The sequence below is a fragment of the Triturus cristatus genome, chromosome 5_2 (genome assembly GCF_964204655.1).
Source record: "Triturus cristatus chromosome 5_2, aTriCri1.1, whole genome shotgun sequence".
NCBI classification, from domain to species: Eukaryota; Metazoa; Chordata; class Amphibia; order Caudata; family Salamandridae; genus Triturus; species Triturus cristatus.
Genome location: NC_140588.1, coordinates 437499225 through 437511992, shown reverse-complemented (window position 1 = coordinate 437511992; position 12768 = coordinate 437499225). Strand labels below are relative to the sequence as shown.

Below are 12768 nucleotides of genomic sequence, written 5' to 3'. Positions count from 1 at the left end.
AACTATTTGCCAAGGAGGAGTGTATGCCGGCCGGCCTACCTGATTGGTGCCGGCCGACGCTGCGGTGACAAGGTCACTCCCCCTTCCCCATAGGTGCCGCAAAACTTCCGAGCTCACCTTCCACCTCCTGCCCCAGCCCCACCCTCCCTCCTCCCACTACTCTGCCGGGAATAGGAAGCCAGACAAACCCTGACCGGGATTCCCTCCTCCCCCCTCAGAGGCAGCTGACAGACCCCGGGGGAGTTTCAACGCCGGCCTTTGGCCCCAGGTCACGGTGCTGGCTCGGGAACGGCGGGGGCACACACTCAGTGATCCATCCCAGTGACGCGTGCAGACTGAGAGGACGCATGTTTTTCATTGTGGAATGTTCCTGACAGCTTCCCCTCTACTACACTGTTGTCACCGTCACGCGTCGGTGATGCAGATGGCGCCCTCCGTTCACCTCACTGAAGACGTGAGTGCAGCACCCAGCGCCTGTTCCTCCTACCATTGTGCGCGTGTGGTGGGTACGTGCGGTTCTGGCCATACGCACCCGGCGCACAATGGCTTCTGGTGGCGGGGAGGGAGGGGGCACAGACAAGAGAGCACAGATGCTCATTTCAGGCTCACCCTGCGAAATTGCACCCCCTTAACAAAGCAACCCTGAGGATGATTCTGCTGTGCTTTTTTTCCCTAAGAGTCTTGGCCGTTTTCTTAATTTTCAAAACGGCATTAACATATATAGGCAACTCTCGCTGCCTCTCGTGGAGTTAAATACAACCCGCCATGGCAGCAAATCGAATACTTTTGTACTATTTGTGCGTGTGTGTGAGAGGTCGAGGGATGTATGAGGTACAATCCAATATCCAGGAGGTGGATACTGCCCTTAGCTGCTGTGACTCTCCACTTTTTTCCAAGACATTTGATTCCTCACGCTCTCGCCCGCTAGATACCATTAATAATTGCTTTTAGAGTGCCCATCAAATCTATCTTGCCCACCATCAGTTTTACCGGAATTAGAATTCTTCAGAAATGTGAAACTGTCCTTTTTATGTACATGCCCTATACGTTTGCATCGAGCTATACGAGACCGTGCGTCAGTCAGCGTTATAGGGAGGGGGAGGGCATTCCCTCGCTGTGAACCGAGGACGTGTCTCCTCAAGCTCACGGCACCCGAGCGTGTGCTATTCTTTACAATCATGAGGTGCCAGGTGAACCGGAGCACAGGAGGCCTGGGATGCAAGCACGTCTGCACATCTTCACACACCCTGATTCACAAGCATTACACGACTCATGGGCACCATGACTCAGAGGTGTGTGGGGGGGGCCCACTTCATCTCAGGTAGCGTCTTCTTTTGACTACCAAAATACGGAATGGGGGTTCAATTTTCTTGCTTGCCTTGTTATGTGTATTGGTAAAGCATACTGTAACCTGCAGGCGAATCGTGGCCTGAGCTGGTGTGTTGGCCTGGCCCTGCCTATGTTAAATTGGTTCATTGAAAAGCCAGGTCTTCAGCTTGTTGCGGAATTCAAGAATTGCGGAGGAGGAGGCTTTGATGTGGAGAAGGCAGTGGCGGCTCCTCTGCTAAGGCGGAGGAGCGTCGCCCCACTGCCAGGAGTTGCAATAAAAGGAAAGAAGAAAATGATAATAATGGAATGGTATTATCATTTTAGTTTTTCCTCCTGCTGCGGCAGTGCGTGTGGGGGCGGGGTGGAGCTGCAGGGGAGGAGTGGTAGACACTCCATTGCATAATGACTGTTTGGTCAGCCCTCTTAGGCTGCCCAAAACAGTCATGTGCACTCCCCTGTTCTCCATGCGGGCTGCATTACAGCCTGCATGGAGAACATGCCCATCCCTACAGGCCCTGGCTGAGCACCGTGTCACGGCGCCAGGATCGATCACAATGCTCCATTGGAACGCCGTGATTGGCTTAGTGGTGGGAGCCTGGCTGCTTGCTTCCTGTTCCGGCATGGAGTCGAACACAGGCGAGCAGTAGAAAATTTGCGGGATCCTGTGCTGACAAGGTAAGTTTTTTTTTTTTTTTTTTTTTTTTAAAAAAAGCAGCCCTGCGAGCCCTACCCTCCACCCCACCCTCAAGCTGTGCTGGCCCCCCCTGGGAGTAGGAGGCCAAATTCAAACTTTAGGAGTGGTGTAAGAGGACTCCTGTCCTCCTGATTTGGTTCTGTTTATGCGTGAGATATGTGTGAGTAAGGATCCTTGGAAGCGGCGGTGTCTGTTTGGCTGGTGGAAGTAGATACAACAGTTCAGGTAGGCAGGGCTTAATGTGTGCAGTGTCTTGAATGTGTGTGAGGAGTTTGAAATGAGAGCACTTGTGTAGGTGTGGTGTGATGTAAGTTCTGCATCAGAGGTTGAGGATGAGTCTGGATGGTTTGTAGTCTTCTAGTGAGTTGCTTGGGGATCCTGCAGTCTAACTTGCTGCTGATTAGGGCGTGAGTGACAGTTTTTCTAGCTATGCTTGGAAGCCATTTGGAGATTTTCCTCATCACCTTCAGGGTCTGGATGCAGGATGCAGTGACGGCATTGACTTGTGCAGCTATGTCCAGTTTGCTGTTGATGATTATTCCTGCGTTCTTAGTGTGGGTCTGAGTTTGGCCAGCCGCCGGCTGGTTTCCCATGGTGAGGTTTTCTTGCCAAAGATCACTTCTCTCCTGTTGGCGTTGAGACATTTGGCTTCCATTCAATTAGCAACTTCAGTCGCGCAGTAGGTGAACTTGTTTCTTTTGTTGGGGGTCTTGTCTGGGAGGGAGAGGGCTCATGGCTTCCTTTCTAAATAACTTATTAGACTCCTTCAATTAATCCTAAAACATTTGTGAATTTGCTTTGCACCCGAAGTGCAGATCAAGTGTGACTTTAGAGTGCTGGTTCGGTGAACCACGCTAGATGATACATTGAACCAATTTATTATGTGCTGTGTGATGACACATACAGTAGACAAGTATTACAATGAAAGATCAGAAAGAGAAGCACAAGGAGAATGAATGTCAAAGTTTGTTCAAAATTTACAGTAATTCTAAAAGATCTTTTTTTTCACACCTGACTATAAATACATATTGCCTATTACAAAAATAAAAGTCAGAACTTGTGCCACACCGTTCAAGAATACTGTTACTGAAGCTTTACACTGACCTGACTCCCTCACCACCCTCTCCTAGGGCAACTTCTATGGTAATGGGTTCTCCTCACTCTTAGGCCAAACAGGAGAAGCATGAATTAAGCTCAGGTGCAGTCTCAATCTCTCGAAGTTCACAAAATGTGCATGCTCAGTCTGTTTGTATTACCCCATAATGGGCACAAGAGTCTCAGGAGTCGTTTCGGCTGCCGCATTGCATTCTGAAGGGGTTCTCCCTCATACTTGTGGAAAAACGTACAAAACCAGCATGTCTTGGATGCATCCTGCCGGGTGTGGGACTCTTATGATAGTGCATCCACCCAGGCATCTTCTTGTGGTTGAAGCACCATGGGCCATATGTACAATGCCATTTAGCATTTCTTAATGGACCAAATCACTGTTTCGAGCCATTAAGAAATGCTAAATGGGTTTTCCATATGTACCAAAGCAGAAATGCAGTTGTAAATTGCAATTTGTACCCCACAGTTGCAAATTGCAATTTGCGATCACCAAAATAGGAAATCGCAAATAGGGAATTCCTATTTGTGATTTTCTAAGCACATGTACAAAGCATTTCCTAAATGCGAAATGGGCATTTAGTAAATGCTATTACCATAGATTTCAAGTTGATGGTAAGGATGTGCAAAATATAAAAAGGCACCCAAAACTGCAGTTTTGGCAGTGCCATAGAGCGCGCACTCCCCACTAGGGCATTTGAGCACTTCACATGTACACCACTTTTTTGGGGGGGATTTAAGGGAGGCCTTAGGGCCACAGGTAACCTTGTTTTTACATTTCTAAATTTGTGATTTCCTACTAGGAAATTGCAAATTTGAAAATGCAAAACCATTTGTAACTATAGGAACACATGGTTTTGCATTTCCTAAATAGCGATTACCTAATAGTGATTACGACTCTGTAGGAATTACTATTAGGAAATCGCAATTTCCTAAATAGCTATGTCTTAGGATTTACTATTTAGGAAATGCAAAATAAAAGTTTCATACATATGGCCCTTTGTTCCTTGACGTTGGTTGTGGGTCTGGCCATGGCAGCTACGATGATCACAGTCGCAGCTACAACAGGTGCAGTCCATAGCTTGGTATTCAGCAATCTTGAAGTGGTGCAGTCCCGACAACACCATAGGTGGGTGCAGTCCCAGGGAAGTTCTCTGCAGTTGTAGGCCATGTTCAATGTGATTGTTCCACAGATATGGCCCGACTAAGGGGCATATTTATCAAAGGATTTGCGTCACCCTTGCACCACACAAGGAGATGCAGGTCAATGCAAAACCTAGATCCAGATTTACGCAGCTATGCAATGCCATCTTGGGAGGCCCTGCGTGGCTTGCCAAATCTGGAGTAACGAAAGGAAGCACAAGTCAATGCCTGGCGTTACTCTGCCCAAGGAGGTGTTCCTTGGGTGGTGAATCAGTGTTCCCATACATCCACCCATGGATTTTGGTGCATTCCCAGATTTACCACGAGTGGTAGATCTGGGATTCTGTCAAATACTACGCCTTCCCAGGGAAGGCGTACTAAAGGACAATCATCTATATTTCTCCTTGTTTTTTCCTCTTACTTTGTATGCTATATTGTGCAGCACACACAGAAAGAGGAAACAGCCTCAAATGATAATTTGTGTGCAGGATGGTGCCACTTTCTGCAAAAAACAATACTGCCTGCAACACAGGCACCCTAGCACGGCGGTGCAAGTCTGCCTGCATTGGCACTAGTCAGTTCATAGTGCGCCAGAGCAAGGAGAGGAAAGGAATGTACCATATAATGTTAAATATGTTGCCGTCCCACCCTTTCCCTGTCACGCAATGCAGCAAGGTGTCTTGCTGCAATACATTGTGTGACATTTTGAGGAATCTGCCTGCAAGTCTTTAGTAATTCATCATTTGCAGCCCAACTTGAACGTTCAGTAGCTCAGCAATTTTAGTCCTGCTCAGTTGCTTGCACAATTCCAGGCTTCAGGAATGTCTCCTTACTGTTGGCAGATTGTCAGACAAGTATCAAACATGGCTGCACAGTAGTCTTCTGAGTAGTCTGTGAAACACTTTCGTTCTTGGTCTTAGAGAACTTGGAACTGGAATCACGTGGGTTCATTTAGGTCCCACCTTTATTCACATCTTCTAGACAAGGGATGAGCATTTACAGTCTTCAACTATAGAGTCACTCTGAGGTAATTCTTTTTTGCAGTTTCCTTCCAAGGCTGTTCGCCTGACACAATATTTGTGTAGAATGAAGTTTCACACACACTGCAGGTAGCACTGGGGTTGTATGCATCCATGAGCATCCACAATAGAGGACAACAGAGGTGTAAGGTTTCTGCATCTGGCTATCACCAGGCCAACTGAAGGAATAATTAGGAAAAGACATGCGTTTTTTATTGTATTCGCATTTATATATCGCTTACTAGCCCTGAAAAGGCTTCAAATCGCCTTTTGGCGAGTAGCACGCTACTCCGGAACACATAGTGATGAATTAGTATGGTGAAACATGAAAGAATTTCAGTTGTGGATAAGTTAGTGAGTTATTTTAATTGAGAAGGATAGTAGATAAATAGAAAAGGGAAAAGGATTGCATTTATATAGCGCTTGCTACCCCTGATGAGGTAGTGAAGCGCTTTTTTGGCAAGTAGCACAATACTCTGCAACCCATAAAGGATTAGTGGTGAATTAGTACAGTGAAATACGGAAGTAATTTGAGTGGTGAATATGTTAGTCATTTATTTGGATTGAGAAGGACAGTGGAGGGATAGAAGAGGGAAAAGGTTTGCATTTATATAGTACTTGCTACCCTTGATGAGGTGTTGAGGCGCTTTTTCAGCAAGTAGCATGCTACTCTGGAATCCATAAAGTTTTAATGGTGAATTAGTATAGTGAAATATGAAAGTAATTTGAGCAGCGGATATGTAAGTCTTTTATTCGGATTGAGAAGGATAGTGGAGGGAAACGGTTTGCATTTATATAGAGCTTGCTACCCCTGATCAGGTGTTGAAACACATTTTCGGTGAGTAACACGCTACTCCAGAACCCAAACAGCATTAGTGGGAATTAGTATAGGGAAATATGCAATAAATTTGAGTGGTGCACATGTTTGTATGTTATTTAGCTTGAAAAGGAATAGAGGAGGGATAAAAATAATCTAGAAAACATTTTTTGAGGGGAGTTTATAGCCGTAGGAAGGTTTGGGATGAGTAAATGGGAGGTGGAGGGGTGTTAGTATAGGGAAATATGACATTAATGTGAGTGGTGGGCATGTTAGTCTGTTATTTGGATTGAAAATTAATAGTGGTGGGATAGAAGAGTGAAGGAGGGATAGAAGAGGGAGTGTCTAGAATGCATTTATTTATTATTTTTTTTTTAGTTCAAAGCATTAGGAGGGGGTTTTGGATGGATAAAAGGGAAGGTGGAGGGGGAAGAGTCAGAGGGTAGGGTTTAGAAAAGCTTGTTTATGAGATTTGAATAGTAAAAGAGGTATATATGATGCAAGGAGGGGTATAGGAGGGAAGAGTCTAGAAAGGGTTATTTTGGGGATCATAGTAGTGGTATGGGGTTTGGGATGAATGAGAAAGTAGAGGTAAAGGATATATTGTTAGAGGTATAGGGTGAGAAAAGGGTAGTGCATTGAAAAGAGCAGTAGAAAGAGGTTTGTGATGAGTCAGAGAGTTGAGGTAGAGGATATATTGAGAGTGGTATAGGGTGAGAAATGGGGTAGTGCATTGGATGTGCTGAATTAGAATAAAAGTAATCCATATATAGATGCATAAGTACATAGAAGGTGCAGATATGCTTAAGGAAGGTAATATATGTAAATTAAAGATGCATTAAAAAAATTCCGGAATTCAAGTCTTGTTGTACTGTAAATTCATTTATTTGTTTTTATTTTTGTAATTCAATAGTAAAGCAATTGTAGATAGTTATGATAAATGATTTACTTATTTATGCAGTCACTTATATACATTAAGACATAGAATATTGGAACTATAAGTAATATGTACATTTGTAAAGCAGAACTAACAAATATCTATATTTTTAAAACATAATTATTATACACGTTTATACAAAGCAATACACATATGTAGGTACATATCTATAGTCCAAATAAATGCTTATATACAGAGGGATATGCTGTATATTTATGTTTGCGTATGGTCGTTATGTGGGAAAGAGCCAATTCTTGAGTAGTTTTCTGAAGATAAGGTGGTTAACCATGAATCTTATGTTGGGGGGTAAAGAGTTCCGTAGTTTGGCTGCTTGAACAGAGAAGGATGTGCCACCAATGTTTTTTTCCCTGTACTTTGGGATTTTGAGGTGAGGTGCCACTCCAGCGAGGAGGTTCCTTTTTTGAATGTATTTTCTGATTTTATTGCCTGATGAAGAGCAGTTGTGTTCCATGTATATCTATGTGGGTGATGCAAAGCAGATTGAACGTGGATCTTCTGGCAACTGGTAACCAATGTAGGGCTTTCAAGGAAGGGGAGATGTGGGCTTGTGGTTTTATATGTAAGAGTAGTCTGGCAGCAGAGTTATGAATCTGTTGTAGTCTTTTCATAGTCATTAAAGGTGATCCCTTGCTAAAGCTATTGGAGTAATCAAGTTTGAACAGAACAAGAGAGATGGTAGCCAGGACCTTTTGTGGAAATCCCAGATGGGGGAAGATTAGTTGCAGAGATTTTATAGAAATAAAGCTTGATCTTGCTAGCTTGTCCACATGGGCATTCAGTGATAGCTTGGAGTCCATGGACATTCTTCGATACTTTAGGCAGTGTCCCCAGATCATCAGGCCAGGTTGCAAATGGGTCCTAATTTTTCCAATCACCATAAGTGAGTATTTACGTTTTGGAAGCATTCCATGTGAGATGGCTCCATCTCATCCATTGGTCCACAGCTCTGAGACAACTGCAAATTGGTGAGTTTCTGATGTCTTTATGGCATTCCAGTTGAAGGAGTATTTGTGTGTTATCTGCATAGTTATAGGATGTGAGGTGAAATTGATTGATCAGTGCTAGTAATGACTTCATATATATGTTCAAAAGCATGGGTGAGATGATAGAGCCTTGAGGAACCCCTGCTTTGGTGAAGTATGGTTTGGATGGCGGGGCGGAGCTTGCCTAAGCTGGACTGTACCCATGAGGCAAAGGGTCAAGACTGATTTGCATATGGCTGGGTTCAAACTGGAACGGCATTAGGCCCAGATCTCTGTACTGGGGTGAATGTATGACATTGTTCTGCATTCTGTCCATCAACTGTTGTTTTTGCATTTGTCAAGCCGAGGGGAAAGGGTATGCCCAGACGTGGGTACCGTGCTCTCCATGCCACTGGAATCAAGCTATCCTGGCTGAAGGTTCAGGCTAAACTGTACCCATGAGGCACAGGGTCAAGTCTGATTTGCATATAGCTGGGTTCCTTCCAAGGCTGTTCGCCTGATATAAATATTTGTGTAGAATGAAGTTTCACACACACTGCAGGTAGCACTGGGGTTGTATGCATCCATGAGCATCCACAATAGAGGACAACAGAGGTGTAAGGTTTCTGCATCTGGCTATCACCAGGCCAACTGAAGGAATAATTAGGGAAAGACATGCGTTTTTTATTGTATTCGCATTTATATAGCGCTTACTAGTCCTGAAAAGGCTTCAAATCGCCTTTTTGGCGAGTAGCACGCTACTCCGGAACACATAGTGATGAATTAGTATAGTGAAACATGAAAGAATTTCAGTTGTGGATAAGTTAGTGAGTTATTTTAATTGAGAAGGATAGTAGATAAATAGAAAAGGGAAAAGGATTGCATTTATATAGCGCTTGCTACCCCCGATGAGGTATTGAAGCGCTTTTTTGGCAAGTAGCACAATACTCTGCAACCCATAAAGGATTAGTGGTGAATTAGTACAGTGAAATATGGAAGTAATTTGAGTGGTGAATATGTTAGTCATTTATTTGGATTGAGAAGGACAGTGGAGGGATAGAAGAGGGAAAAGGATTGCATTTATATAGCACTTGCTACCCCTGTACTCCTGATGAGGTGTTGAAGTGCTTTTTCGTCAAGAAACATGCCACTCCTGAACCTGTAAAGGTTTAGTGGTGAATTAATGTAGTGAAATATGAAAGTAATTTGAGTGGTGGATATGTTTTCAGTTATTTGGATTGAGAAGGATAGTGGAGGTATAGGAGAGGGAAAGATGTGCATTTATATAGCACTTGCTACCCCTGATGAGGTGTTGAGGCGCTTTTTCAGCAAGTAGCATGGTACTCTGGAATCCATAAAGTTTTAATGGTGAATTAGTATAGTGAAATATGAAAGTAATTTGAGCAGCGGATATGTAAGTCTTTTATTCGGATTGAGAAGGATAGTGGAGGGAAACGGTTTGCATTTATATAGAGCTTGCTACCCCTGATCAGGTGTTGAAACACATTTTCGGTGAGTAACACGCTACTCCAGAACCCAAACAGCATTAGTGGGAATTAGTATAGGGAAATATGCAATAAATTTGAGTGGTGCACATGTTTGTATGTTATTTAGCTTGAAAAGGAATAGAGGAGGGATAAAAAGAATCTAGAAAACATTTTTTGAGGGGAGTTTATAGCCGTAGGAAGGTTTGGGATGAGTAAATGGGAGGTGGAGGGGTGTTAGTATAGAAAAATATGACATTAATGTGAGTGGTGGGCATGTTAGTCTGTTATTTGGATTGAAAATGAATAGTGGTGGGATAGAAGAGTGAAGGAGGGATAGAAGAGGGAGTGTCTAGAATGCATTTATTTATTATTATTATTTTTAGTTCAAAGCATTAGGAGTGGGTTTGGGATGGATAAAGGGGAGGTGGAGGGGGAAGAGTCAGAGGGTAGGGTTTAGAAAAGCTTGTTTATGAGATTTGAATAGTAAAAGAGGTATATATGATGCAAGGAGGGGTATAGGAGGGAAGAGTCTAGAAAGGGTTATTTTGGGGATCATAGTAGTGGTATGGGGTTTGGGATGAATAAGAAAGTAGAGGTAAAGGATATATTGATAGAGGTATAGGGTGAGAAAAGGGTAGTGCATTGGAAAGAGCAGTAGAATGAGGTTTGTGATGAGTCAGAGAGTTGAGGTAGAGGATATATTGAGAGTGGTATAGGGTGAGAAATGGGGTAGTGCATTGGATGTGCTGAATTAGAATAAAAGTAATCCATATATAGATACATAAGTACATAAAAGGTGCAGATATGCTTAAGGAAGGTAATATATGTAAATTAAAGATGCATTAAAAAAATTCCGGAATTCAAGTCTTGTTGTACTGTAAATTAATTTATTTGTTTTTATTTTTGTAATTCAGTAGTAAAGCAATTGTAGATAGTTATGATAAACGATTTACTTATTTATGCAGTCACTTATATACATTAAGACATAGAATATTGGAACTATAAGTAATATGTACATTTGTAAAGCAGAACTAACAAATATCTATATTTTTAAAACATAATTATTATACACGTTTATACAAAGCAATACACATATGTAGGTACATATCTATAGTCCAAATAAAAGCTTATTTACAGAGGGATATGCTGTATATTTATGTTTGCGTATGGTGGTTATGTGGGAAAGAGCCAATTCTTGAGTAGTTTTCTGAAGATAAGGTGGTTATCCATGAATCTTATGTTGGGGGGTAAAGAGTTCCATAGTTTGGCTGCTTGAACAGAGAAGGATGTGCCACCAATGTTTTTTTCCCTGTACTTTGGGATTTTGAGGTGAGGTGCCACTCCAGCGAGGAGGTTCCTTTTTTGAATGTATTTTGTGATTTTATTGCCCGATGAAGAGCAGTTGTGTTCCATGTATCGCTTTGTGGGTGAGACAAAGCAGATTGAATGTGGATCTTCTGGCAACTGGTAACCAATGTAGGGCTTTCAAGGAAGGGGAGATGTGGGCTTGTGGTTTTATATGTAAGAGTAGTCTGGCAGCAGAGTTATGAATCTGTTGTAGTCTTTTCATAGTCATTAAAGGTGAACCCTTGCAAAAGCTATTGGAGTAATCAAGTTTGAACAGAACAAGAGAGATGGTAGCCAGGACCTTTTGTGGAAATCCCAGATGGGGGAAGATTAGTTGCAGAGATTTTATAGAAATAAAGCTTGATCTTCCTAGCTTGTCCACATGGGCATTCAGTGATAGCTTGGAGTCCATGGACATTCTTCGATACTTTAGGCAGTGTCCCCAGATCATCAGGCCAGGTTGCAAATGGGTCCTAATTTTTCCAATCACCATAAGTGAGTATTTACGTTTTGGAAGCATTCCATGTGAGATGGCTCCATCTCATCCATTGGTCCACAGCTCTGAGACAACTGCGAATTGGTGAGTTTCTGATGTCTTTATGGCATTCCAGTTGAAGGAGTATTTGTGTGTCATCTGCATAGTTATAGGATGTGAGGTGAAATTGATTGATCAGTGCTAGTCATGACTTCATATAGATGTTCAAAAGCATGGGTGAGATGATAGAGCCTTGAGGGACCCCTGCTTTTGTGAAGTATGGTTTGGATGGCGGGGCGGAGCTTGCCTAAGCTGGACTGTACCCATGAGGCAAAGGGTCAAGACTGATTTGCATATGGCTGGGTTCAAACTGGAACGGCATTAGGCCCAGATCTCTGTACTGGGGTGAATGTATGACATTGTTCTGCATTCTGTCCATCAACTGTTGTTTTTGCATTTGTCAAGCCGAGGGGGAAGGGTATGCCCAGACTTGGGTACCGTGCTCTCCATGCCACTGGAATCAAGCTATCCTGGCTGAAGTTTCAGGCTAAACTGTACCCATGAGGCACAGGGTCAAGTCTGATTTGCATATAGCTGGGTTCTAACTGGAACGGCGTGGTGAGCAAAAATCGATGGATTTAGGCCCAGATCTCTGTACTGGGGTGAATGTATGACATTGTTCTGCATTCTGTCCATCAACTATTGCTTTTGCATTTGTCACCCCGAGTGGGAAGGGTATGCCCAGACGTGGGTCCTGTGCTCTCCATGCCACTGGAATCAAGCTATCCTGGCTGAAGAGGGGTGAAACCCCGAAACCGGTCCTAGGATGCTTGTTTCCAGTCCAGGGAGGACCTGGCTTGGCAAGACTGATTTGCAAATGGCTTGGTTTAAACTGGAACGGCATGGTGAGCAAAAAAACGATGGATTTATGCCCAGATCTCTGTACTGGGGTGAATGTATGACATTGTTCTGCATTCTGTCCATCAACTGGTGTGTTTTGCAAGCTCAAGATGGCGGCGTAGTACGAGCTCTCCGCCGAGCCATCCAAATATCTGCAAGTTATCCAGCATAAATCCTAAGATATCTAACAAGCTGCTTTGCGCTCAGCGGCCGTCACGGAAAGCACTGAAACTGGAGAGTGACGCGGGAGCCGGCTGTGCGACTCTTGGAGCCGGCTTGGAGAATTTGGCGAATTCCTGGCTGGAAGTGCGCTATCGCAGTCCCTGGAGCTGATTTGACTGGGCTGTAGAGCCTGGCTCAGAAGTTACGGGCGATCGAGAACGGTGGACTAGCTGGACTGCGGAGCACGAGGAATACACGCGGCGCCACTGTGGGACCCCAATCTGAGGTAAGAACGCCTGACGGCTCGATCCTTGCGACGGCGTGCGAGGTATGCTGCGGGTAGAAGACAGGGGTAGATGCTGGAGCCCTTC

At 43.7% G+C, this 12768-nt stretch overlaps 1 long non-coding RNA gene across 1 annotated transcript in view; it reads left to right on the top strand.

Moving 5' to 3' along the window:
* The first annotated feature begins 98 nt into the window (after positions 1 to 98).
* The window catches only part of LOC146823125 (uncharacterized), a 41076-nt gene continuing 28406 nt past the window's right edge, over positions 99 to 12768 (top strand). Inside the window, exon 1 of the long non-coding RNA XR_014961878.1 lies at positions 99 to 454. This is a non-coding gene — a long non-coding RNA (uncharacterized LOC146823125). The remainder of the gene's footprint in view (positions 455 to 12768) is intronic.